This window comes from Canis lupus, chromosome 14, assembly GCF_003254725.2.
Source record: "Canis lupus dingo isolate Sandy chromosome 14, ASM325472v2, whole genome shotgun sequence".
NCBI lineage: Eukaryota > Metazoa > Chordata > Mammalia > Carnivora > Canidae > Canis > Canis lupus.
The window spans coordinates 51,065,664-51,091,585 of record NC_064256.1 but is presented as its reverse complement, the minus strand read 5'-3'; the positions used below and the strand labels follow the sequence as shown (position 1 = coordinate 51,091,585).

General features: G+C 36.3%; 1 protein-coding gene and 1 pseudogene across 7 annotated transcripts in view; one reads left to right on the top strand and one right to left on the bottom strand.

The window, feature by feature from the left end:
* The window catches only part of IMMP2L (inner mitochondrial membrane peptidase subunit 2), an 848,292-nt gene that overhangs the window by 144,215 nt on the left and 678,155 nt on the right, over window positions 1–25,922 (top strand). The gene's annotated exons all lie outside the window — the stretch shown is intronic.
* LOC112670825 (platelet-activating factor acetylhydrolase IB subunit alpha1-like) lies at window positions 14,836–15,498 on the bottom strand (annotated as a pseudogene).

Sequence of the window (25,922 nt, the reverse complement as noted above, 5' to 3'; positions counted from 1 at the left end):
AGAACATTTTTCCTTGATTTTATTTACTAACCTAGCATTTCATATTATGTTTGGATGATTGGAAACTCTAAATAAATGTTGGTTTAATTATGAACTTGTAGTCTTCCCAGTTCTATTGTTAAATAGCATCTCAAAGTTTTCCTTTCACCTGACCTGGTATGTAGTCATGTAGTCCACGTTTACCAGTTGAATTGCTGTGTATGACCATACCTTGCCTGACTTTTTTCTTACTCACTTCCCATGGATAGTAGAGGGGTCTACTGAATAGCAAGCAGTGGTCTACTCCCAGTCAGAGCCCATTTTTACGTAAGTGCTGCTGGAAGCATAATCTGCAGTGTGTCTTTGGAAAGGCCATGGTTGGGTAATTTCTCCCTTACTTATTGCTCAAAAAATACTTGAAAGTCAGAAGGGTATTAGAGCTATAGTTTTAATTCTCTCTACTTACCTGTATATTCTTTTAATGCTAAAACTCTTTCATGCCACTAGAGAATGTGTTTATTTATTTATTTTTTTTGAAGACCATTTTATTCTACCTTGTATTATTGTTAGTTGAGCTTAGCTCCTCTGTAACACTTAGCACAGGTTGGCAATAGAAAATATTTGTTGAATTAAAATGCTATTCTAAATATTTGTATATAAATATTCACTAGCAAGTTGGAATATTTTTACAGATTTTCTTTCTTCCTTTCTTTTTTATAGATTTCATTTTAACTCCTGTTATAACTTGGATTACATTTAAAACAACAGGCTAAAATTTTAAGGCAACTCAAAAAAAATCCACAATCTCACCACATGTCATCAAATTCTTAAAAAAAATAAAAGCAAGTTGTACAGTCCAAAGTGAAGTTACTCTGAAAATTTCTGGAAGTATTTAAAAAACAGAAATGAGGAGAAAAAGTGAAAGACATAAACATAAGACCTATAAGAATAGATTTGAGAAGGGCTCATTAGTCCTTTTCTCTTTTCTTTTTTTTTTTCTTTTGGTATGATTCTAAAAAATCATAAGTGTCCTTTCTGTTGGTGATCATTATGGAAATGTGAGTAGTAAAATTATAAAATAGCCTTTACTACAGAGATAATTTATTTCAGAGTAGAAATGCAATCATGCCTCATGCTGTTTGCTTTTTCCAAAGATGTAGTTAGGATAGACTGAGAGCTGCTCCACAGACTTAGTGCCTGAACGTCTCATATCACTCCTACCTTCCCATTAAGTCATGCAGTGCACCTGCATGTAAACTTAGCACAAAGAAGGTACCTTAAAAGGTATTGTCATTCAGATTACAGGTAAAGGTGGTTGATCATGTACAAAAACCCTAAGGAGAACATGATAAGAACATTTGAAATGGATGGTGGGGTGGGGTGGAGAAGGTCAAGACAGTTTAGAAGAACCAAACTGGTCAGAGCTTGGAAATACCATCAAGGAGGAGACAAAGCAGAGGGAGTATAAGACTGAGTTCTGGAAATAGAGGTCATGTCCTTACAGAATTTTGATCCTGAATAGATTCAATAGATAATTTTATTAAGAAATAACCCATTTCTGAATTTGACAGCATGGCTTACAAAGTTTAAATGACTCATTTGTTATTTTAATCATTAATAATTGACAGACTTGAAAGAGCCTAGAAGTCTTGAAATCCTGCACTCATGCATTCACGTAACAAGTATTTACAAACTGCTTTCTATTAGCTTGATGATAGGGATGAAATGATATTTGACAAGTATTTACAAACTGCTTTCTATTAGCTTGATGATAGGGATGAAATGATATTTTGAGATAAAGTTTTTACTTCTAAGGCTCTAATGTTTTAGTGGGGAAACTTGTTGGTAAGTCAGAAAGTAGAATACAAGGTTTTAAGTGTTAGGATTAGACGTGTTCAGGTGGCTTGGAAAGCCCCAGGAGAGGCACCTCAACCAGCTGGATTGGGGGTCTAGGGCCAGGAAATGCTTCTGGGGCAAGCTGACATTTCATCAAAGCCCACTCTGTACTGTGTTGGTATACTGGAAATAGTGCAGGCATTTTCATGGTAGTTTAAGATAGAACTTAGGTAGCTTTATCTTCTGCTTTTAATTTTGGATCTTTTTCAATAGCTAGAGGAATTGAGTCCACTTTTTAAAGTAGTGCATTACAGATGTACTTGTCATGATGTATATTGATCTAAAACATAAAACTTTCCTTTATAATATAGGACGTTTAACAAAAAACAAACAAACAAACAAACAAACAAACAAAAAAACCCAAAAAGGACGTTCTGTTGATTCTTGTACTTCATAGTACTGATAATATAAGAGAGTAGAAATGAAGGAGAATCTTAATACTGTGCTCTGGAAAAGAAGCTAAAAACATAGGATATGCTACTACATATTTATACCCTAGATTTAAAAAAAAAAAAGGTTTCAAAAAGTGTGAGAAGACCATTAATTATACATTTAATATAAAAAGTGGTGGTTTAAACTTGGTGTGTTAGAACAATTTTGTCTGAAAAGAATATGATTAGCTCTCCACTGAGCCTCTATGCAAAATACATTTTAGATGGGTTAAAAAAGTAAATATCCAAAATGGAAACTGTAAAATAGTTAGAGGAAAGCATGGATGAATCATTTGATAGTACAGTGAGGAAAGCTTTCTTTGATATAAAACCAAAGGAAGTATTAATGAAAGAAAGTTTAATGATTTGATTATGTAAGATGAACATTTTTTATTTGTCAAAAAACTTGAAATGATATTTAAAAGCAAATGAGAACCTTAAAAAGTATTTGCAGTATCTAAACTATCACTTGTGTATGAAGAGCAGCCACGGGGAAAAAAAAAAGTGGGGTGGGTGGAGAAAAAGCATCGACTTTGAGGGAAAGTGGGCAAAGGTAGTTTGGTGGTGGTCATAAAAAGCCTGGGAAAAGTTTACATAACTTTACTAATAAACATTTTCCACTTCTAGAAATTTTTCCTAAGGAACAAGTCAGAGACCAGAGCAAAGATAAGGGTTTGTTGACTCTTGCATTATTATAGCAGTAAAGTTCTAAATGTCCAAAGCAGTCATTTGCTGAGTAACTATGACCTCTCCAAATGGTGGACTGCACAGTTGCAGCCATTCAAATATTATGTTTTTGAAGATTATGTAAGGATATTGAAAATGCTATTATATCATCAAATTTAAAAAAAAGTTACAAAATGGTGGTGCTATAATTTTAATATTTAAAAAATAAAGTATGTGTAGATAAAAGAGTAGAGGAACATAGACTGTATTGTGAGTATGTGTCTTAAATGTGATTTTTCTTAGAATTTAAAAATACTTTTCATGTTTCTTATGGCCTCATACATTTTAGTGAGAAAAAATTAAAAACTGAAGATTAACAATCTATATTGAATTATAACCATATTGTATTTATGCAAATAATTTGCCAATTCTATTTCTCTGATCTTAGGGCAATATGATACATCAAAATTCAATAATTAGAACTATAGTTTAAGTTTGTTGTATTACACTGTTCAGATGAGGATTCAAATTGAATCAATATCTAATAGTTTTTGCTACAGAATAATGTTACTACAGTTAGCTGTATACTTTTTACCTGACTAGAGATAAAATTATACTATGATTTCAGTGAAGTTATTTTAAATATGAGAAAGGCAAAAACCATAAAGAACAAAATAAAGAAACAATTTCATATATAAAAATACCAAAAAGCTATACTGTTTGCCTTATTTGTTCACTTTTAGAAATGCTGTAGCTGTATTATATTTTTCATTAAAATCTGGATATTTGTTATATTTCATATTCATTGACAATTCCAAAATGACTGCATGAATCTTTAAAATCAATTGATTGCTTTCTAATTGAAGCAGAAACACATTTCAAATTGCTGTTTATGGAAATGGAAAAAAAAGACTGAGGGTAGAAGAGTGTTGTGAAAGAAAATAGCTCACATGGTTTAAAAATAGGTTTGATACATTTAGTTGGGGAAAAAAGATGATTGATTAGAGCCATTTTCAAAGATTCCTCATGATGAAATTGTCCCATAGTCTATTTTCCAATGAGATTCCTACTTTCTTGATTTGGTAGCTAAAGGATCTGATGTTCAAATTCCTTTGATATGAAAATATCCTAACCTGTTGGGCTTGAATACTATGAGTTATCATTTAGCACAACCTTTAGCAATTCCATCAGATTTTTTTACTGTTCTTTCACGTAGAGACAGATGGAAACTTTAGAAAATTAGGACAGAAACAAACAAAAGGCACTCAGAGAAAAAAAGTAGTATAAGGGGAATGTATCCAAACTTTAACTTAATTTACCTTTATTTTTGAAGCTTCGGTTATTGGTTTAGAAACATGATGATGATAGCAAATAAGATTTATTGAACACTTACTGTATGCCATCTCCAGTGCTCACTGCTTCACATAGATTATCTCTAGTAGTCAACCAGAGCCTGTTGGGAGAGAAAGTTATTTTGTCAAATCTCAGGTGGATCCTTATTTTACGTGCCACTAAGAAAAAAATCACTCTTATTAAACTATAGTATCCCAGACTGCAACATATATCCTAATGCCAGAAATGACAAAATATTTAAAGAATTGTGATAAATGAAATGCATTGGCTGGTAGATATGAGACTTGACTAGCAGACTAATCAGTAGCTGGTTTCTGTCTTGAAGGTTTTTTTTTTTGAAGGTTGGTTTTTAAGAAAGTTATTATCACTGAAAGGAGAGAATTTATAAATGTGCGAACATGGAAATAAAAGATGAGTGGTTCAGTTCAGAATGAGAGTGAATGTCTTCCTGCATCTCTTGGCTATCTTTAGGACTGTCCTTTCTGGGAAAATTATACAACACCTTTTTATGTGAACAGAAGATTAAAAAAAAAAAAAAGGATTCCCAGGGGTCTGTCAATTTTTAGGGAGGCATAGCTTTTTCTGTAAGCAAAAGCTAAGCTTTTATTTCTGCTGGTCTTACATATTAGACTGCAAAGTTGTACTCCTGGCAGTGAGGATTGGTGATGGGGAAGATGTTTAAAGTGAAACAGTAAATGGCTATTGAGAAATAGATTAGTTGTTACTCGGGGAATGTTGTTTCTGGAGATACTGAAATGTAAGCCATTCTTACATGTAAGGCTTTAGGAGCAAAATTAAATAACACTTACTAGTATACAGTTTACAGATTGCATATATTCCCCCCCCCAACACAATGGACAACAAAGTATAAGTCTAACTGATACTATGTTTGAGTTAAATCTTGCCTATTACCTGGTGCAAACTTGAGGAAGGAAGAGGGAAGGGAAGGAGAAATGGAAGGTTTTTGTTTTGTTTTGTGTTTTTTTTTATTTTTTTATTTTTATTTATTTATTTTTTTTAAAGATTTTATTTATTTATTCATGAGAAACACAGAGATGTGTGAGAGAGAGGCAGAGACACAGACAGAGGGAGAAGCAGCTCCATGCAGGGAGCCCGATGTGGGACTTGATCCCAGGACTCCAGGATCACGCCCTGAGCCAAAGGCAGGGGCTAAACCTCTGAGCCACCCAGGGATCCCCTGTTTTGTGTTTTTTTAAAAGGTAATGCAAGAAGAGCACTTGTAAGGGCTAGAAACTGCAATATCTAGCATAGTATTAGTATATCTAATAATAGTTGCAGAGAGCTATAACTTGTAGTCTGTGGGAGAAAAAGGAAAAAGAGTTATTAATGCAGTTTTATGATAGAGAGTTGGTCTTTGTTCCTAGTTCCTGGCACAGAGCTCCTAAAATCCTTGGAATTTTCTGAGTGGTAAAGGTAATATGAGCATCTTTTGTTTTAATGAGGCAATTCTTGGTGGGCCCCTAGATAGCTTCAGGTGGGCCTGGTCACCAGAAATAGCAAGTCTTGACTGGAAACTTAAAACTTTCAGCCATTACAGAACCTGTGGGGAAGGGACTAGAGATTGAGTGTATCACCAATAGCCAATGCTTTAGTCAGCTATGCTTAGGTAATGAAACCTCCATAAAAATCCCTAAATGACAAGGCTCAGAGAGCTTGTGAGTTACCCCCATGTGCTAGGACGGTGCATACCCCACCTCCAAGGGGACAGAAACCCATGTGTTTGGGAGCCTTCCAGACCTTGCCCCATGACCCTTCTTCATCCGACTATCCATTAACCAGTAATAGTTATGAAAAAAAATTTCAGAGTTTTCTGAGCCATTCTGGCAGCTTATTGGATCTAAAAGTGTGGGATTGGGGAACCCCCTGGCTTTGTAGGCAAGTTGGATGGAGTGTCTTATGACTGATGTCTGAAGTGGTCAGTTGTGGGAGACTGAGCCCTTGAACCTGTGGAGTCTTTTTTTTTTTTATTTTTTATTTATTTTTTATTTTTTTGAACCTGTGGAGTCTAATGCTAACTCTGGAGTTTGTATCAGAATTGAATTGAATTGTAAGATACCCAGTTGTAGTCAGAGTTCATTGGTGTCAGAAGTGATGTGAATAAAAGCAGCTCAAACATAATTTGGAGAAGCACGGAGTTAAAGGCCAGAGAATTGGAGGCAGAAGTAAGGATATAGTAAGTTGATGGGAAGTGAGTTCAGTGAAGGCTGAGGAAGTTAAATTGATAGACTAGAGCAAGCAGTGGTCTGATAAGGTACCTTAGGATCTAAATCTACAAATGCTGGACCCATGGTGGAACTTTTTTTTTTTTGGTTGCTCTTGTACATTTTCAGTGGGCAGGGAAGGGACATCAGCCATTAAAATGTCACTAAACTAGGAAAAAAAAAAGGCTTGAATCGCCTAGGTAAACATTTTCCTGGTTAGCCAATATATCCATTGACAGAGGTGTTTAAAAGGATTGGAAATGTGTCCAGTTAAGCAATTGCCCATGTGACTCCGGGGCTAGGAATACCTTCCCATCCAGGCCACCTTGTGTAGCAGATGACCAAAGACAAAGTACGGTTTGTTGGCCCGATCTGCTGGATACGAGTGAAATCAGGTGGATAATGAAGAATCCATATTTGCAAAGCAAGGAGAGGACAGGGAAGCATGCAGGGGAAGAATGCCTTTTAAGCCTTCACCGCCAGCCGGGAGGAATTAGCCTGTGATTGATGCTGTCTGAATTGCAGGTCAGGGACAAGGGGGCTGTGCTCAGTGCCATCCCTAAAGAGGGGGAATCCCACCTGGAGAAGGGAAGCAAATCAGAGAGTCGTGCGTTTGTATAACTAACACGAAGGAATTCTATTTGGGCTTCCTTGAACTCATATGTTTGTCTCACTTATTTGTCTGTTTGTCATTTTTTGTTGTAAGGCTGGAGTTTTTTCCTTTCAACAGCTTGGAGTTTTGCATAGTCAGTATTGAATAAAGTACAGACACAGTGCATTGTCTACAATTTGCAGTTTGGATTATTAAGAACAAAAATTTAAGACACAAAGCAATCTGAGTGTACAATATTTTTAGATATGAATAATTGTTTCCTTAGTTGTCCAAAGTCTAGTTTTGTTCAATTTGATTTCTTCGTACTCTTTTTTGTGACTCATTTTTATCAGATCTTTGCAAAACATTGTAGTTATTTTTCTTAGATACAATAATTCTTCCATTCTTGCACTTATATTTCATCAGATTGTGAACAATTTATGCCATTGTAGTGAGGACAGTTGGTAATAAGTGTGAGAACAAAACATTACTCTCAGTGAGTATACAACTTGGGGTGTAGGGAGAGGACCATGTGCTTAGTAGACTGTCCAACAGAGTGTGCTGCCCCAGGGCATCAGTGTGCACGTTTCACAGGGGAAATGGGGAGTTTTGGCTCACTGGGTATCCGATGAGATCTGTGGCAGTATTTGTTATGGTCCTAAACCCTCCAGCTCCTTTGTTTCTAGGCTTTGTAGAGATTCGGAGGTCTTTTGAGACTCTTTCATTTATATATTAATCTTAAACCATATTTTTAATTATTACTAAAAATGAACATAATGGAATATATTAGTAGTTGGAGCTGGTATTAAAGGAGATAATAGACTTTCAAATCAAACTTGTAAGAATTCTCAAATTCATGAGTAAATTTTCAAATGATAATTGAATGTATTTTGGCAGTAATGGTAGGGAGTAATATTACAAATTGATCATTGAGATCTGTCTTTTAAACTTATCCTATAATTAGAGTTTTACTCTTCATATTTCTGTGTGTATAAATTTGTCTGTGTTTGCTTTGTTTTAAAATGTGATACTAAAAATACACAGAAATTGAAATTTAGTCCCATTGCAGTCCCATAATCTCCTCCTATTTTGTTCTGTTGCTAAGCCAGAAATTCACATTTACTAGATTATTATCTATTGCCATGGAAATCGTTTTGTTATATTTCAATTTCACTACAGGAACAAGCAGCAGGAGCTAATGGACCATAAGAGGGAAATTTGTTGTTTAAATAATGATTATCTTTTATATTTGGCTAACATGAAAAGGGGAAAGTACAATTCTTTTGTCACACAGCATGAGAAGGTAAATGGATGAGAGTTAGAGGCAGAATTCACCTTAAGAAAATTTACAGCTGTCTTGTGAGCAGAAATAATATGACCCACTCACAAGGCAGAACTGTTAAAGGTGTCCATACCAAGCTATGTTTCATCAAATAACAAAGGAAGTCCTTGTCGTAGGCTGGGCTCCCCAGAGGTGAACACTGACACGGAGTTTGGTGTGCAAGATGTGTGTAGGGGGTTGTGTGCTGTGGCTGGAAAGGGAAGCTGCAGGATTGGCCAAAAAAGAAAAAAAAAAAAGAAGCCCAACTGTCCGGCAGGCCTGATGAAACTCAGGTAGTATTCCCTGAGGGTTGCCTCTTGTGGCCCCTGCTCTGTCGTGGGCTGTGGGAGGCCCCCTGGGGGGCTCCTGTCTGCAGCTGTAGGAGATTGAATTCTCTGGACCTGGAGCCCGCCTCCTGACCACACTCCCTGCACACAGCAGTGAGCCAGTGTGTCCTTGAAGGCTCATCGGGGAGACACATCTGTCTATATCCATCTTTTTCTCCTATGAGTATCAGGGATATCCTGCAGTTTTATCCTTATGGTATTTATAATTCTCAGTATACATCACCTTTAATCAGGCAAGTGTTCACATTTTTTAGACATATTGACGATAAAAAACCTTTAAAAGGTTTTTTTTTTAAAAAACCAATGTCCTTATTTGGTTTAAGTGTTTTTTGAATTATGTAGGTTGTATTTTGTCTCTAGCCACAGCATATCCTTTTTTTAAAAATTCAGAGCAGATTGTGGCCCTTCATAGAAAGTTGGCTTTTCTTAATAGTATATGAACATTTATAAACAGACATTTTTTTAAAAAAAACTTTTAATTTTACAATGATTTCAAACTCAGAGAAACATTTCAAGAATAGGACAAAGAGCCAGCATATGTTCTTCACTCACATTCCCCTGTTACTAGTATTTTACTACAGTTGCCTTGTCATATTCTCATTTTTTTCTCTCTCTCTCTTTCTCCCTTATTTTTTACTCTGATACATTATCATTTTGAAGATTTTTCTTTTTCTTTTTTTTTTTTTTTTACTTGAGAGTAAAAATTGCAGACATGATACCTGAGTATTCCTTTGGTACTTCAAGGAGTATTACCTAAAATTAAGGACGTTGTCCCACATAAACCCAATAAATATTAAAATTATGTTACCATCTAATCCATAGATCTTGTTCACAACTCACCAGTTGTCCCAGTGATGTTCTTTATGAGTCCAGAATCCAGGATCACACTCTATGTTTATTTGCCTGGTTTTCTGGTCTTTTTCAATATGGAACTGTTCCTTAGTCTTCTCTCATCTTTCATAATCTTGATATTTTGGAAGAGTTCAGCCAAATATTGCGTCTCTACTTGGCTTTATCTGATGTTTCCTCATGAACGGGTGCAGATGTATTTTGGGCAGGATTACCATAGCAGTGATGCTGTGTTCTTAGTTCATTCATCATGTTAAAACGTGGTCAGGCTTATCTTATACTTTTCTTGTTCCAGCCTTGGAATCACTAAGGAATTCTGGTTCCTTTTAATGGAGAATGACATTTAGACACTTAGAAACCAAGGTCTGGATTCATTCCTGCTAAGTCTTCCCAGGGAATGAAATGAGGAAATAAGGGTTTTATATACTCTCTATCTACGCATATATGTAAGTATCTGTAGATTGATTGATCTATCTATCTAAAGAATATGTTCACACTGATACCTCCTTTTTTTTTTTTTTTTTTTTTAAATTCTTTTTTGTTTTTATTTATTTATGATAGTCACACAGAGAGAGAGAGAGAGGCAGAGACATAGGCAGAGGGAGAAGCAGGCTCCATGCACTGGGAGCCCGACATGGGATTCGATCCGGGGTCTCCCAGATCGCGCCCTGGGCCAAAGACAGGTGCTAAACCGCTGCGCCACCCAGGGTTCCCCTGATACCTCCTTTTTTTACTTGTAGTTTCCTCTCCACCATTGAAAAACCTAGCTCCCCAAAACCTCAACTGTATACCTGTTTCCTCATTTCCCCCTGTATATAACCAATCTCTCAGCTATGTGGGTCACAACTTTGGCTTGGCTCTACTTCCCCAACCAGCTGATTGATAATTTGGTTTTGGCTTTGCTGGCCATGCCTACTACTTGCTCAGTCTCAGCAAGGGGAAAGGGCCCAGATACTCTTATATTTCCTTTTCTTCTTCTTATTTTTCTGTGGATATAAAGTGTTGCAGTGACTCTGAAAAAGATTCAGCTGAGGAGCTAGTTTTTGGTATGCGTTATATCATAGAAGACATTCCTAAATTAAAAATGGGATTCTCTAATAGTTTAGTCATTTCTTTTTTTTTATTTGTTTTTTCAAAATTATTACTCTTCTAAGATGTGAATGACAGGATTTTAGTGCTTAGCTTAAGATTCTGTTATGGGCAATAATAATAGCACTGGGATATGTGCTAGCTATTTCTGACATTAAATATAGTTTCTGAATAAGAAACCATTTATATCGTTAAGGCAGATCTCTCTTTGGTTTCTTTTGGATTTATTTCTTGGCCATTCAATAAGTGATAGCTATTAGCAAAGACAATTTTTGTTGAGCCTTGTTTATTGGTTTGCAATAATGAGAACAGTTGAGTCTGATAATTTTGTGCTTTTATTTTCAAGTAACAAAGTGTTCTTATTTTGTGATGATACTAAGGAAAAGCAGTTTAAAAGCTAGCTTTAAAGGATCCGTAGCTTTGAGAGGTTATAATTTAGAATGGAGGCATGGTGGTCAGAGGAAATGAGCCAAAGTTAAAAGCCTTTTCTGTGCCATTGAATCTGTAACCATCCTCAAAGTACTCTGCACTTTATGTCACAAAAAAGCCTCAAATCCCATGGGTAAATGTTATCTGCAGGAACCTCATCATTTCTGAAAACAGTTCTTTTATTCTTAGAGTGTTTGAACAAGAAATACAAATAATAGTATTTTCTTCTCTTTTTGCAGGACAACATATGGATATAGGGGTTCTTATGCTATTTTTGAATAAGTGCTTTGTGATACAAAGAGCAAAACCAAATTGAAAATTAATGGATGGTGAGACAGAAACTTCAGGTGTTGGGTAAATCTCTTTTGCCTCCTTTCTGAAGCAGGGCTAGGCTACCAATTCTTCTCATCTTTTCTTGTGCAGTTTTATGCTTGATTTTCTTTGGAAGATAAAATACAGTTACTTGTCAGCCAAAAGTTTATGGCATAGACACTTTTGCAAATCGCTTTAAAGGTAGATCTTGATTGTATATAACCTGTAAGGAGCACACAGGGTATGGGTGAAGCATTTGGTGAGCAGTAAATGTGATTTTACAGAGGAGAGGAGTGAGTGAAGGCCGGCTTCGTTCTTGTGCTTTAAATATGTTCACATTTTCTCGTGAGTCTTTTATGACTTCTGCTGTTCTCTTTGGACGTAACTTTAGTTGCCTCTTATCCCATCCCTCATTTCTTTTACTCTGCCTCTCTCCCTGATACAAATTCACTCACACACAAATACACATACCTTCACACTTCACACCTTCACACTTGAATTTAAGTAGTTGGTATGCCTCCAGCTGGAGGCTGCACAGTGCCAATGTCTATAATTGTGTGTTTGTATATACGTATGTGTATTTACACACATGGGGACCATATTCAAATAGTTGACCACTGAAATTACTTGACTTATTGTAGGTATGCAGCTCACATTTGTTAAGCGAATGAATCAATGAGTCCAAAAAGACAAGTGATATTAAGGACTGAAGCGAGCAGGCAAAAGAATGGGCAGAGTCTCATGGAGACATCATTTCTGCTACGAAGATTTCTTTGTTGTAGAGATGGCTACTCCAGAATGATCTAGTACTTATATGGAGCAGTCGTTAGGTTGAGTCAGCTGCTTTACCCCACCTCTCTGAACTGACATTTATTTCTGACTGACAGAAGGTAATTAATTGAACTGTACAGATGCTTCCCTGGAACGGGTAAATCATGCCTTAGATGAAGACCAGTGATCTGTGTATGGGACAGATATGTGTACTTTTCCTTCCTTTTCTGATTGCAGCTCATTTTATGTCTTGTGACAGCCAAGTAACTCAGAGTGGAGCAAAATGACTTTTGTATGATAGAAAACCATAGCAAACCATGCAGGACATTTGCCTTTAAAAACAACAATAAAAGGATCAAACATTCTCTAGTTACCATTTTAACATTTTACAGTTTGGAGTGGTACTGTTAGTCCTGTCAATGAAAATTACCACTTGGCATCTTTTTGGAGTATCTAAATGTGTGGTCAGGGACCCACTTGGGCACAAGATAGTGCTATGAGCCCTGTTCACGATTTTCTGAACTACTTCCTAATGTGCCTGAAATGCTGAGAGCAGGGCACTGCTTCCCCTGCTACTTTTTTGAATGTCAGTATCTTCCTTTTTTTTCTCATGTATAGTTATTTTTATTCCATTGTGTGGCAGCAATGCAGTTCCCCCCTGTTAAAAGGGATCTCTCACCCTGCCAGTAGAGTGATCCCCTTCTCTCTCTGTTGGTTAGTGAGAGGAAAAAGCACAAACTTGCTAGTGAGCAGTGTCCACTTCAAATTCACTGAAACCATTTTCCTCTGTTCATTACTAAGACCTTCAAGACTACTAAGTACAAATTTCAGGAACGAAAAAATTCTTCAAGTGGGTTATTAGATATGATAGAGAACTCAATGAAAATGCATGCATGTGTACACCAAAAGATGAACACAGGTTGTTCATAGCAGCACTCCTCCTAATAGCCCCAGATGGAAACACCTCTAATGTCTATCAACAGTACAGTGAATAAATTGTGGTTTAGTCATTAAATGTGGTATAATCACTCATTGTATAGCCATAGAAACAAATGAACAACTGGTCCAGGTAAGAACATAGATGAATCTCAATGATGTTAAAAGAAGCCAAACACACACACAAAAAATATGTTATGCATTCAATTTGTATAAAGGTTAACCATTGGCAAACCTCATTTTTGGTTTTAGAAACCAGAATAGTGATTAGCTTTGGGAAGGAAGAAGAATGATAACTAAGAAGGGGAAGATTTGTGTTGTAGTTATTGATGTGGGTGGTGGTTAAATAGTCATCTTCACTTTGTGATAAGTCGTGGCAAATAATTATATTTGTTCCGCATGTGTTATGCTTCCATTAAAAACTTATTTAAAAATTGATGTAATTGCCCTCTTGTATGTAATGTCTACTTTATCTGGATGCTTTAAAGGTGCTTTTTTGGTCTTAGTTTTATGTTTGACTATAGCATGCATAGGTGTGATTTTCATTGTAATTTTCCTACTGTGGTTCACTGAGCTTTGTGAATCTGTAATTTCATGCTTTTCATCAAGTTTAGAAAACATACTGCCAATACATTTTTTTTTATTAGAGTTAAAGGAAATAGAGGGAGCACTCTCACCTCCACTTTATACCTTCTGGAAAAGATGGCACTATATATGCATTACTGGTTTTAAGCATATACTTCATTTTATAGCAGCATCTCAAATTTGCAGGTTACTGCCTGCCAGCTGGCCCCATAAACTGAACCAGTTTTCCAGTTTGTTCTAAGTTATTGTCTAGCTTGTCAACTCCTAAGCCACTAACAATTAACCAATGTATGCCCTGACCTCAGGCCATGCCTCCTAACTAAAGTTCTACCCAATGGAAGGGCCACTAATGAGTGGTGGTGTTGTACAATGACCACTTACACCTAGCTTTTGCCAGCTCAATACAGATCCTTTTGTGAAAGAAGAAGACCTACCCTTTTTTCTCTTCCAGTAACTGGCCAGAGAGAACTTCTTATGATGCCAATTTATATGGATTGAAGGAGAAGTGCTGAAGGATTAGGGGCAGGGACTCTAGTAGTCTGAGTCATCTGCTCATTCAGCTTAATTGTGGCCATGTTCCCAGTCTTCTGGAGAATGGATGGCTGTTGGGCCCAGATAGTTGTATGGTTTGGTGAATCAGATAACACCAGTTTATGATGGTAGTTTGATTATTCATATAGTCACTTGATGTCCTGTCATCTGGTGTTCTAGCTCTAGCAGGTACCAGTAGCAAATCACGAGAACAATCTTAATAAGGTCCCCAAGAACCACATGTGATTAGCACTGACACATTGGATTATGATACTGACTGTGCAGTTGTACAGCAGCCGTTTCTAAAGGCACTTTCTGGTTACATGCTTTATCTCATAGGACGCAATATCCTTTCTGCTGGCCTGCAGTGTCTACAGATGTAAGAGGCCCAATGTGAAATTGAGATTCCAAAGAGGACCTGGCTATTCCTGTGGCTCTGCAGTCTATGGCTCTTTCTCTTCTCTGTCTCCTCTTCCTCTTCCTTCTTCTTCTTAAATGAGAATTTAATGTTGGAGAAGGAGGATGCTTAGGGGTTAGCCTCTGGCAAGGGGATACCCTGGCCCTAGTCTTGGGCCAGCATATGCAGAAGCAGGGAGTGCCAGTCCCAGTGGACAGCTGTGTAGCCCAGATGGTTCAGATGCAGGTATTCGTACATGCCATGGTGACTTATGGTACCATCTAAGTGCACAAAGCCAGAGTTGGCATCTAGGAAGTGGGCCTGTGGGTGGCCAGCCAGTGCTGCCTGGACCAGCTCATTCATCTATCAGTTTTTCTCATGAAGTGGGTTAGGATACTGGCCCTGGGAAACAAGCCCAGCACCAAACACTCGGGCCTGCGGCTGCTGTTGCTTCACCAGTTGCACGATGGTCTTGATGCCGCCAGTCACTTGCTCCACTGTGTGCCTGTGGTGGTTAGTACCCACCCAGACCCCTATAATCTTGGGTTGGATTTGTTCCAGCTCCCCATTCTCCACTTGCCAAAGCACTTGCTATGTGTTATCACTGCCAATGCCAAAGTTAAGTGCATGCAGAGGGGAAAAGAGCTCCTGCCAGATCTTGCACTGGTACATTAGCTGAACCCAGGAGTCTCCAATGAACAGTACCTCATGTTCCTTATCTTTGCTGTCAGATATGAACCAATGGTTCAGGGATATTCAGCCTCTGTCACCTTGCACATCCCATACCAGCATGGACTTGTCAGTGCATTCTCCTCTTCACTTTTCTTGGCATAGCAACTCGTGCAGGATCCAACATCTTCTTTTAAGGCAACTTGCTATATTTGAAGGAACATAAAAGCAGTAGAAACCCAAGATTTGGATAATAGTTCAGATTAGAACACCAACCACTTGGCTCTCTTCCTCTCTGTTCATGTCTCTGCTTAAATGTCATTTTTGCCTTTGAGGCCTTCTTTGGCCATCTAATTCAAAACCCCTATTTCCTACCTACCTTGCTTTATTTTCCCAGCAGTACCATTTGGCTACTATATATTTTATTTATTTTATTATCTGTCTTTCCCATTAAAAATAAGCTCCATGAGAACAGAATTGCTTACATCCAGTGCATTGCATATAGAAAGTATTTATTTGGGGTGCCTCAGTTGATTAAATATCCAACTCTTTATTTTGGCTCAGGTCAAGGTCTCAGGGTTGTGAGATCAAGCCCCGTGTCAGGCTGCACGCTGGGCATGGAGCCTGCTTAAGAGTCTCTCTCCCTCTGCCCCTCCCCGCCAAGAAAGTATTTATTTCATATTTGCTGGTGAATAAGGTCTTAATAGAACTCAACCAAATCATCTGAGACTTCATTTCCTCAAGTGTAAAATGGAAATATTTAGAAGTACTCTGTGTGTTGTCATGTACTTTATAAGGGACTTTCCCATTACTAATAATCAAGTTAGAAATTCATTATTTATTAAGCATAATCTATGTACTTCCTAACATATTTTAACTGGTTAAAAAATATGTGTATGAAGTACTCTTCCTGAAATTCTGGGATACCAACCCCAGCTGCTGGCTGTCTTTGGGGCCTTAGGCCCATGGACTGCTTCATGACTCATTTTCACTGCCTGTGCATCTTCCTTGTAGCCTGGCAATTTAAGAGTTCTCATAGCTCCAGGCCAAAACAGTGATTGGCTGAGGAGTCAAAAGATTGCTCCTTAGGTTCTTCTGGTCTGGTCAGTAAGATTAGTTCGGATTGGTTATCCATGATAAAATATCCTTCTAGGTCTCCTTTCCTTTTTCCTTTCTTTTTCTTTGTTTAATTTTTTCTTCTTCCAAAAAAAGAGGGAGGGTGCTGATTAAGGGCTCCTGAGCCCAGTTGCTCCCTACAAAGTGCTGTGGGAATTCAGGGGAAGGAGAGATGAATTGTGGCATAGAGCAGGGACCAGCCTGGATGGACTGCTCAAGTCGGGGATACACAGCTGAATGTTTCAAACTCCATCTGATTTACTAGGGGAGATACAATTGAATAACTAATTAAGGACTTAATAGAGACATAAGCAAGGCCTGTGAGAACAGATGAGGCAGTAATACTTAAATCTAACTGGAGGGTTCAGGGAGGACTCCCTTGGGAAGGTGACATATGAGATAGATATTCATGGACTTGAACATGTTGAAAGCAGAAAGAGAGAGGATTTCAGGAGAGTCAGACTGAGGAAAAGAAAAATGACAAAGAGGCAGAAAAACTTCGTGTAAATTTTAGTTTCCCTTTTGCTAAGGGCTTTTGAGTTAAGGGAGTTTCAAGGTAAGATTTTGATATCTTAATTATCCTCTTTTACCCTTTCTGCCTTCTGTGTTTTCTGGACTGAAGAATGGATTTATAAAAAGGTGTAGGAGCCAGCAGGGAAATAAAGTGCTTCTTCAAAGCTGGTTGAATTTTTGGTAACCTTTAGTGTCTGGCTTTTCCAGTAAGCATTGTTGAACCATGAGGCTTTGGGTTTGGAGGCTTCTCTGTGTTTCCAGTGAGGTTCAATTTCCCTTACCTCTTCAGGTTCAAGTGGAGAAATTGGAGCAGAGAGGGGATGAGGAGCTCTAGGTCTGATTTTTTTTTTAATCATAAAATGATCATGACCTCTCTGCTTGGGGTTCCAGACCCTGCGTAGGCACTCATGCTTACTACCCCAAACCAGAAACTTTAAGAGTAGAGGAGAAGGATTTGTGGGTTTCAGTCTTTAAGGCACGGTAAGTAACTCCACCACATGGCTGAAACTGTGGCTCAATGTGATAGCTGTGACTCTTCCCTTGGGAAGGAGCTAGTGAGGGTTTATGTGGAGAGAAGGAAGGCTCTGTCCCACCCCCTCCACTCCAGGTACACAGAGGTGGAAATCCTAGAGGGACATAAGTGCTCCTCGACCCAAGACAAGTTAGCCCACATTTTCTCCCTCCTTTCTCTTTGAGACTAATGATAGTCACTTCTTACAGGGTTGTGTTTTGTTTTGTTTTTGTATTAGAGCATAGTAAATCATGGGTCATGGAGTAGACAGATGTTGACTTGCCCTTAATGTGATAAATCTGTGCCTTTGGCTTTAGAACATTTGCTGTAAGTATGGATCAGATCCTTGGAACCATAGAACCACATTTGTAGTTACCTATAACCAAAGGAGCCTGGTGATGACTTTATAGCCTGGGTAATATTTTAATACAGAAAGAGTTTTTACTTGCATCTGAATTGATTGTCATCTCTTTAGCCACATTCACTTCCATCTTTGTGGAAGAGCTGCTCTTTCTCCTGTTCAAAGTTGCCTGTGCTCCTGTGTTCCAGGTCTTCTCTTTCCCCAGCAACTTTGGCTTTTGTTCCATTAATTATTTCTTGCCTTTTGAACTATCCCCTCTGCCTTGATTGCTTTTCTGAGCTTTTGAACATGTTCAAGTCTCTCCCGAGTCAAAGCACAAAGATGGAAGCACCTTACACCCTCCCTTAAATATGTGCTCACTGCTTGATCATTCTTTTATTCACAAGTAAGTTTTTAGAAACAGGTGTCTCTACCTGGCCTCTCTACTTCCTTGCTTCCCCTGTGTTGTACAGCCTTCTCCTGGATCACTTTTGTGAAGGTCGTCAATCTCTGACTTGCCAAATGTTAAATGTTTTTCAGTGCTTCTTTGAAACCACTCTTCTTACTGGTTTCTATTGAATGTTAGTTCATTAAAACATACTTCTCTTTTGGTTTTTGGGACTCTCCTCTTTATGGGTTTCTCTCTTTCATATCTGGCTACCCTCTGTTAGTGGACTTGCTCTCTACCTTCCTCTCCTTTTTAGTGTCCTTAGTGTTCTTCCTTGGATCCTGGCTCCTTACCCCTTGTGTAATCAGAGCCCCTCCTAAGGATTAGCTGCCAATTATTATGCCAGTTATATATTAATAACTCAAAACTTTCAAGCTTTACCCTAGACCTTTTTCCTGACATCCAGTTGCTTTCCAGATACTCCATTAAATATCTTGGAAGATAGAAGAAGGTAAATGGAAGAATATCCAACCATAAGATGATAGACACATGTGATGATAATAGAACTGTACCTGCTCCTTTATTTGCTATTTCGGTGTGTGGAACAACCTTGACTCCATTTCTTAGCCCAGAATGTTGATAAGCATTTCAGACTTCCATTTAGTTCATGATACCACAACCAGCATAGTACCTGCCGTATCTGAGGCATCCAGTATTATGTTTGGATGAATGAATGAATGAATACATAACTTTTTCTACCTCATCCCTTACATCCATTCAGTCACCAAGTTCTGTCCCTTCTACTTGGTTTTCTTCTCTTGAAATTTTCTCTCCTATTCCTCTTCATTCTTACTGTTCTGGGCTGTCATCTTCCCTCACTTTGGTTATTTCAGAAGCTTAACTTTGGCATTATCACTGCTAGTGTAATTTCCTCCCTCCACTTTATCATCTCCACCATTACTGTCCAATTGAAGCATCTATGTAGTTTTACATATTCTATTAGCCACATTTAAAAAAAGTGATACTGATTTTAATAATGAACTTTATTTGATCCAGTGTATCCAAAATATTATTTCACTATGTGGCCCTAATCACATTTCAATGTCCTCAACCTATATATACCCTATTCTCTTTGTCAGGAAGCCTCCAATTCTTCTACTGAACAAACTTCGTCTTAGAGTACCACCCGAATGCTGTTTCCTTCATGAATCCTTCCTTGAGTTATTTAGGCAACTTTCATATACATGTGGCTTTCAAGGATTTTTTTGCCATACCAAGTAAGAGGCATATTTTACATTGTAACCAAGGTGTGTGTGTGTGTGTGTGTGTGTGTGTGTGTCTTCCTTATTTTTGTCTATAACTATACTCTGTATCTAAATTTATACCTATAAGACACTGGAACAGAAGTTCAAAGTTGTTTTATTTCATGAGGTACATTATAGTGTTTAATATTTTATTACATTATCAAAAAAAAAAAACAAAAAAACAAAAACAAAACTGCCTGAAACTGCCCATATTGATTCTAAGGCTCACAAAATGAGTCTGAATACCTACTTTGAAAAACATAGGTCTGTACTAGTGGCAGTTTTACACGTAAGTCTATTACTGCATTTACCAGGTTGCACAGATTTTTTTTTGGCATATATCTGCTCTCCCTAGACTGTATATCTTTTTTTTTTTAAATTCCTTATTTATTTGGTGACAAGTCCAATGCCTGGTGCAATGTGTGTGCTCAATATATATTTATTGATTGACTCAAGTTCAGAAGAGCTGTTCACGTGGCTTCAAAGGCATCATTTTAACCATCAATATTAATTAGCTACAACAATTTGTGCAGTATTGTTTAGGCCTGGCTGACTGAAATACAAGCACCTGGGTAATAACAAGGTTTTCTTTATTCCCAGATCTACTTATATCTGAATAAGGAGTTCAGATTTGTTCTCTTATTCTGGCAACATGGAAAATGGATAGCAGTGAGAACAACTTGATGTTTTGCACTTAGAATCCACTCAAATACTTTAGAGAAACACATTCTGTTACTTTTTATGAAAGGAGTTTGTACTATAAGGTTAGCAATTTATGCCTAGTATTTAAAAAAATTTCCTGATGACATGATACAATCTCAGAGTAGATCAGAGATAAACCAGATGGCTCATTTCTAGACTAGTTTCATTGCTAATTAAAGGGCTAATTTTTCTCTCACAAACTCCAGAGTGTGAATATATTTATTGTCAAAATACTCAATAGCTGGACAAGCTAAATTGGTTCAGGAAAACCTAATTGGGTATTTTCCATCTTGCAAAACTCGGGTGCTTATATGTAAGAGAGCCTGGGGAATAGCTGTTAGTAAAGGTATTGATTACAAGTCTGCCACTTTTTAATAGCTGTGTATTAACTCAAGAAGTTGGATTTCAAGGGACTGAAATTTTAAAGAAAAGTAAAAATCTCAACATTTAGAACTCATCCTTTCACTTCCACTTAGGGGAATGGTTCTGCCTTTATTACATTCTGTAAGCCTGTATGAAGATGGCCACACTAGAAGATTGCTCTCACACTGACGAAAGATCATTATCTGGCTGGAGCATACTCTAGGAGTCAATAAATATATAATATGCCATTTCAGATTCTTTGAAGATATTAAGTATAATCTCATTTTGAATGTAGGAGGTGTTGCTTAATAAATATTTAAAAACTCTATTGGCAGGGCCTTAATGTGACAACTAATAAATATACCATCGAATAAGTGTTAACAAAAAGACATATTACTGTGAAGTGCCTTCAAATTATTTACGTGAAATAATAAGGTATCACTTTTTCCTAACAAATAAATTAGTGATGCCTTAATGCTTTCATGTAAATTTATGTTGAGGAATACAGACAGAACAGAAAAGTTTTTGATGGAAGTATTTTTACCCTCTTCTAGTAATTTACTTAGGATTTTTATTCAGATAATTTATGATGCTAAATTATCTGCAGAAAAGAGTTGCTACTTGCAATATATATATGAATTTTGCTTTTTACCTAGACTTACTTGTATATGTATGAATGCTGTTATGAATGTTAGGAAATATTTAACTGAGGTCCTGACTTAGAAAGTTGCTATTTCATCTAAAAATTGCAAATTTGAACTGACCTGCTACTTATTCTTACTTCTTAAAATGAGTTCCTGTTTATGTGATGAGCAAATAGTTTGCATTTACATGTTAAACAATTTTGTTATTCAGAGTTTGATAATATGTGCCATTTTGATATCATTGGACTTTTCCATTCTTGAACCTCAAAGCCTTCAGATATATATTGTTACTATTAATTATCATTTGAGAAAATGACTGGCATTTCCACTTGCCTTTCAGTATGGTTACGTTCCACTGTATTCACATGGTAAGGGAACTTTGCTTTTTGGCTCAATGAAATATCAACAGTGTTTTTCTGAGGTGTAGCCATCTACTGTGAGATTGTTTTAGGTGCAGTGTTATGAAATTTTATTTCACCTTGTGAGCATCATGGCTTATCTTGCCATTGTGCAATGACTTGTATTTAAATACCTATAATGACTCTAATCCTGGAAAATGGAATAATAATTTATATACTCTCATTAGATAGCTTCTTTGACAAGACTATAAACTTTCATTTATCTATCCGTTTAAGTGGGAAGCTGACATTGTACATGGTCTTTCTTTTTTTAATTTGTTATTAAAATATTTTTTATTGGAGTTCAAATTGCCAACATATAGCATAACACCCAGTGCTCCTCCCTTGAGTTATTTAGGCAACTTTCATATACTTGTGGCTTTCAAGTACACTTGGGGTGGCCAAGTGCCCCCCTCATTGTGTACATGTTTTTTTCTTATCTCTAATATGACTTTTTTTTTCACTGTAAGGTTTATGAGAAGCTTTCAGTGATATTTTACTTTTTAATTCTGGTTCTCTCTTACTTTGTATAGTTGCCACATATCTTGTTCTTCAGTTAATAAACAGCTCATATTCTACTGTCTCATTAGCCTTTCAGTAAATGGGATTCAAAATGATCTCATTAGCCTTTTGATAAATATCATTTTAATTAAATATGCATAAATATGGAAAGATCTGTAACAATGTCTGTAGTAATTACAATGTATTTTATATTATTTTGCCTTATTATGGAATTGTGTACCTATTTCTGATGCAGAATAATTACACCATTAGGAGTCTATACTAACCTGTTTTTTGTGTTTATAAAGATCACAAGTAGGTGGCTTGAATTAATTTGACTTCACCTTTATCACAGTGCTAATGGAATTGATAGTGTAAGTTCTTCACCTGTATGAAGAAGCAAAGAACTTGAGTTTAATAACTGCTGATTCAGAAAATCGATTTGTTGCTTGTGGGATTTTCTTAAGTATAGATGCTTTAATGCAATTAAGTTTTAATGTATAAAAACTCTTTTACTTTAGTTCTTCAGCTACTCATTAAAATCATTTTTATGATATTCCAGAGATATTGGTTAAGAAAGGCACCTGAGAGAGAGAGAGAGACCTAATTTGGATCTTAGATTTGGCATTGACTGTCACAGTCAATTGGGTGATTATGGTAATACCTGCCTCAAAGGCTCATTTTTTGAGAAATAATTGAGACAGTAAGATTTACGAAGTACTAAGTTTACTAAGTACATTTTTATTATCATAATAATAAAGGTCGTGAACTTTTTCTTCCTAAATATATTTCAGTTTGCTGGAAATTTTGTTGGTTAATATTTGCATTGTGATAATTACAAAATATAGACTAAGTGAATAAGTATACCACTGTAAATTTTTTTTAACCTCTTGAAGGCCAGTGAAAAACATTACATAGTTCACATTTAATAAAGTTGATTTGAATTTGCATGGTTTCAACTGGTATGGGATGACTGTTACACAAATTTGCTTGTTTCCTGGTATATAATTATTTTATAATTGTTCTGTATTATCTGCCAAAGTAAATTTTAAACAAAAATTGATTAGAAATTATTTTTCAGCTTTCTCTTACATGTCTAAAATTAGGTAAAAAAAAATTTTTAACCACCAAATCTGTTTAGTAAGTGTTTGTTAGATTTTAATCTTTTTTAACCTGATATACTTTTTAAAATTTATTTTAATTTAATTTATTTAAATTTTGTTAATTAACATACAGTACAATATTGATTTCTGGAGTAGAATTCAGTGATTCATCACTCATATACAGCACCTGGTGCTCATCACAAATCCCCATTACCCATCTAGCTCTTCCTTCCATCAACCCTCGTTTGTTCTCTATCATTAAGAGTCATTTATGACTTATTTACTCTCTCCTTTTTTTCTTTTCCCCCTTTCCATATGTTCACCTGTTTTCTTTCTTAATTTGACACATGAGTGAGATCAAATGGTATTTGTCTTTGACTTACTTATTTTAATTATAATATACTCTAGCTCCATCCACATCATTGCAAATGGAAAGATTTCATTCTTTTTGATGGTTGAGTAATATTCCATTCCATAATATATATATATTATATATCCATTCCATTCCATAATATATATATAGTATATATCCATTCCATTCCATAATATATATATACACACACACATATATGAAGATATTAAGTATAATTTTAATATTGGTGCATAGAAATGCAACAGATTTGGTGTGCTTGGGTGGCTCAGCCGGTTAAGCAGCTGCCTTCAGCTCAGGTCATGATCTCAGGGTCCTGGGATTGAGCCCCCTTGTTGGGCTACCTGCTCAGCCGGGAATCTGCTTCTGCCTTTCCCTCTGCCCCTCCCCGCAATTGTGCATACTCTCTTTCTCTCTCTCAAATACATAAATAAAATCTTTAAAAAAAATATGACAGTAGAACTAGAATAGTTAGATATTTTTCACTTACAATAAACTCAAATACTTTAGAGAAACACATTCTGTTGCTTTTTTTGAAGGGAGCTGAAGCTTGTACTCTGAGGTTAGCAATTTATGTCTGGTATTTTAAAAACTTTCTTTATCCAGCAAGGCTGTCTTTCAGAATAGGTGACATAAAGAGTTTCCTAGACAAACAGTAACCTGATACACTTTTGATGGGTACTTTCTAGTCCCCTTGATTTTAAAAGAAAAATGGATAAATAAAACAATTAATTATTCATGAAGCAATAATAAAATCAGTTATGATACAGTCATACTATATATAGTATTATAATGTTAAGACATTTATATATGTGCATATGTAACTATATGCATAGAAAAATTGTATTAGGATTCATAGCAAATTGTTGATAGAATTATTTTTACAGTAGGGATTGAAACAATATAATTGTTGAGTGTATATCAAATAGAGTTTCATGATTGCAAGCAACCCAAACTGAGAGATGATCTAAGCAAAAAAAGAGTAATTTATTGAATAAAGTTTGGGTGTATCACACAATTGAAAATTGAGTTGAATAAGTAGGCCTCAGGAAGCCCAGAAGTAGAAACAGTTCAGAGTTAAGTGACAGTGATTTGTGAGCAATTTCTATGGCAGGAGTGGGGTTTGAAGACTTCCTGTAACTGATAGCCTTACTACAGTGACATAATAAGGAGGTGAGGTAGGGGGATGGTGGTGGATGGCAGTTCACTAAGAGAAAAGGGTACTGTTCATGAAGAGCATCAGAGATTTCTACTATAGCATCACAGTTTTCTTTCTTATTTTATGTCTTTTTAAAAAATAGCTTTGTTGTGATTTAATCCATACACCATATGATTCACCCATTTGAAGTGTATAATTCAGTGGCATAGTTTTAGTCACAAAATTGTACATTCATCAGTATAATTAATTTTAGAATACTTTCATTACTCCGAAAAACGAACCCCATATCCTTTAGCCATCAACTCCAAACCATCTCTCTATTCTCAGCCTCTATTTTTCACTCATCTTCTGTCTCTAGATTTCCCAATTTTGAACATTACATATTAATAAAGTTATACAATATGTAGTCCTTTGTGACTGACTTCCTTCACTTAGCACAGTATTTTCAAGGTTCATGAGGTTGTAGCATATGTCCATAATTTATTCTTTTTTTATGGTGGAATAATATTATTCCGTTATAGGGACATACCATGTCTTATTTATCCCCTCATCAGTTAGTGGACATTTGGATTCTTTCCACCTTTTGCCTATTATGAATAATGCTGCTAGGAACCTTCAGCTACAAAATTTTGTTTGGCTACCTGTTTTCAGTTCTCTTAGGTATATAGTTAGGTATGGTATTGCTGGATCTTATGGTAACTGTATTTTAAACTTTTGAGGACCTGCCAAACCGTTTTTTAGAAGTGGCTGCACCATTTCACAATCTCACCATCAGGGTAGGGAAGTTTCTGTTTTTCCACATGCTTATTAACATGTTAAATGTCTTTTTGACCATAGCCATCCTAGTAGTGTGTATGAAGTGGTATATCATTGTGATTTTGATTTGCATTTATCTGATGGCTAATGATGTTAAATATTTTTGTAAATGCTGTTTGGTGTTACGACTTTTTCTGCATTTCATAGTTTTTTAAACTAAAAACATGTCAGAGTTTTTCACTTTTTCCTTACCATTGCTTTTCAATTTTTATAATTTTTGGTGAGAGTTTAACAGAAAGTTAGTTAATCATAATTTTTCTCTGAGCTGAGTATTATGACATTAAAAATAAAAGGACCTTAGAGAAGGTAAGTAATTTGC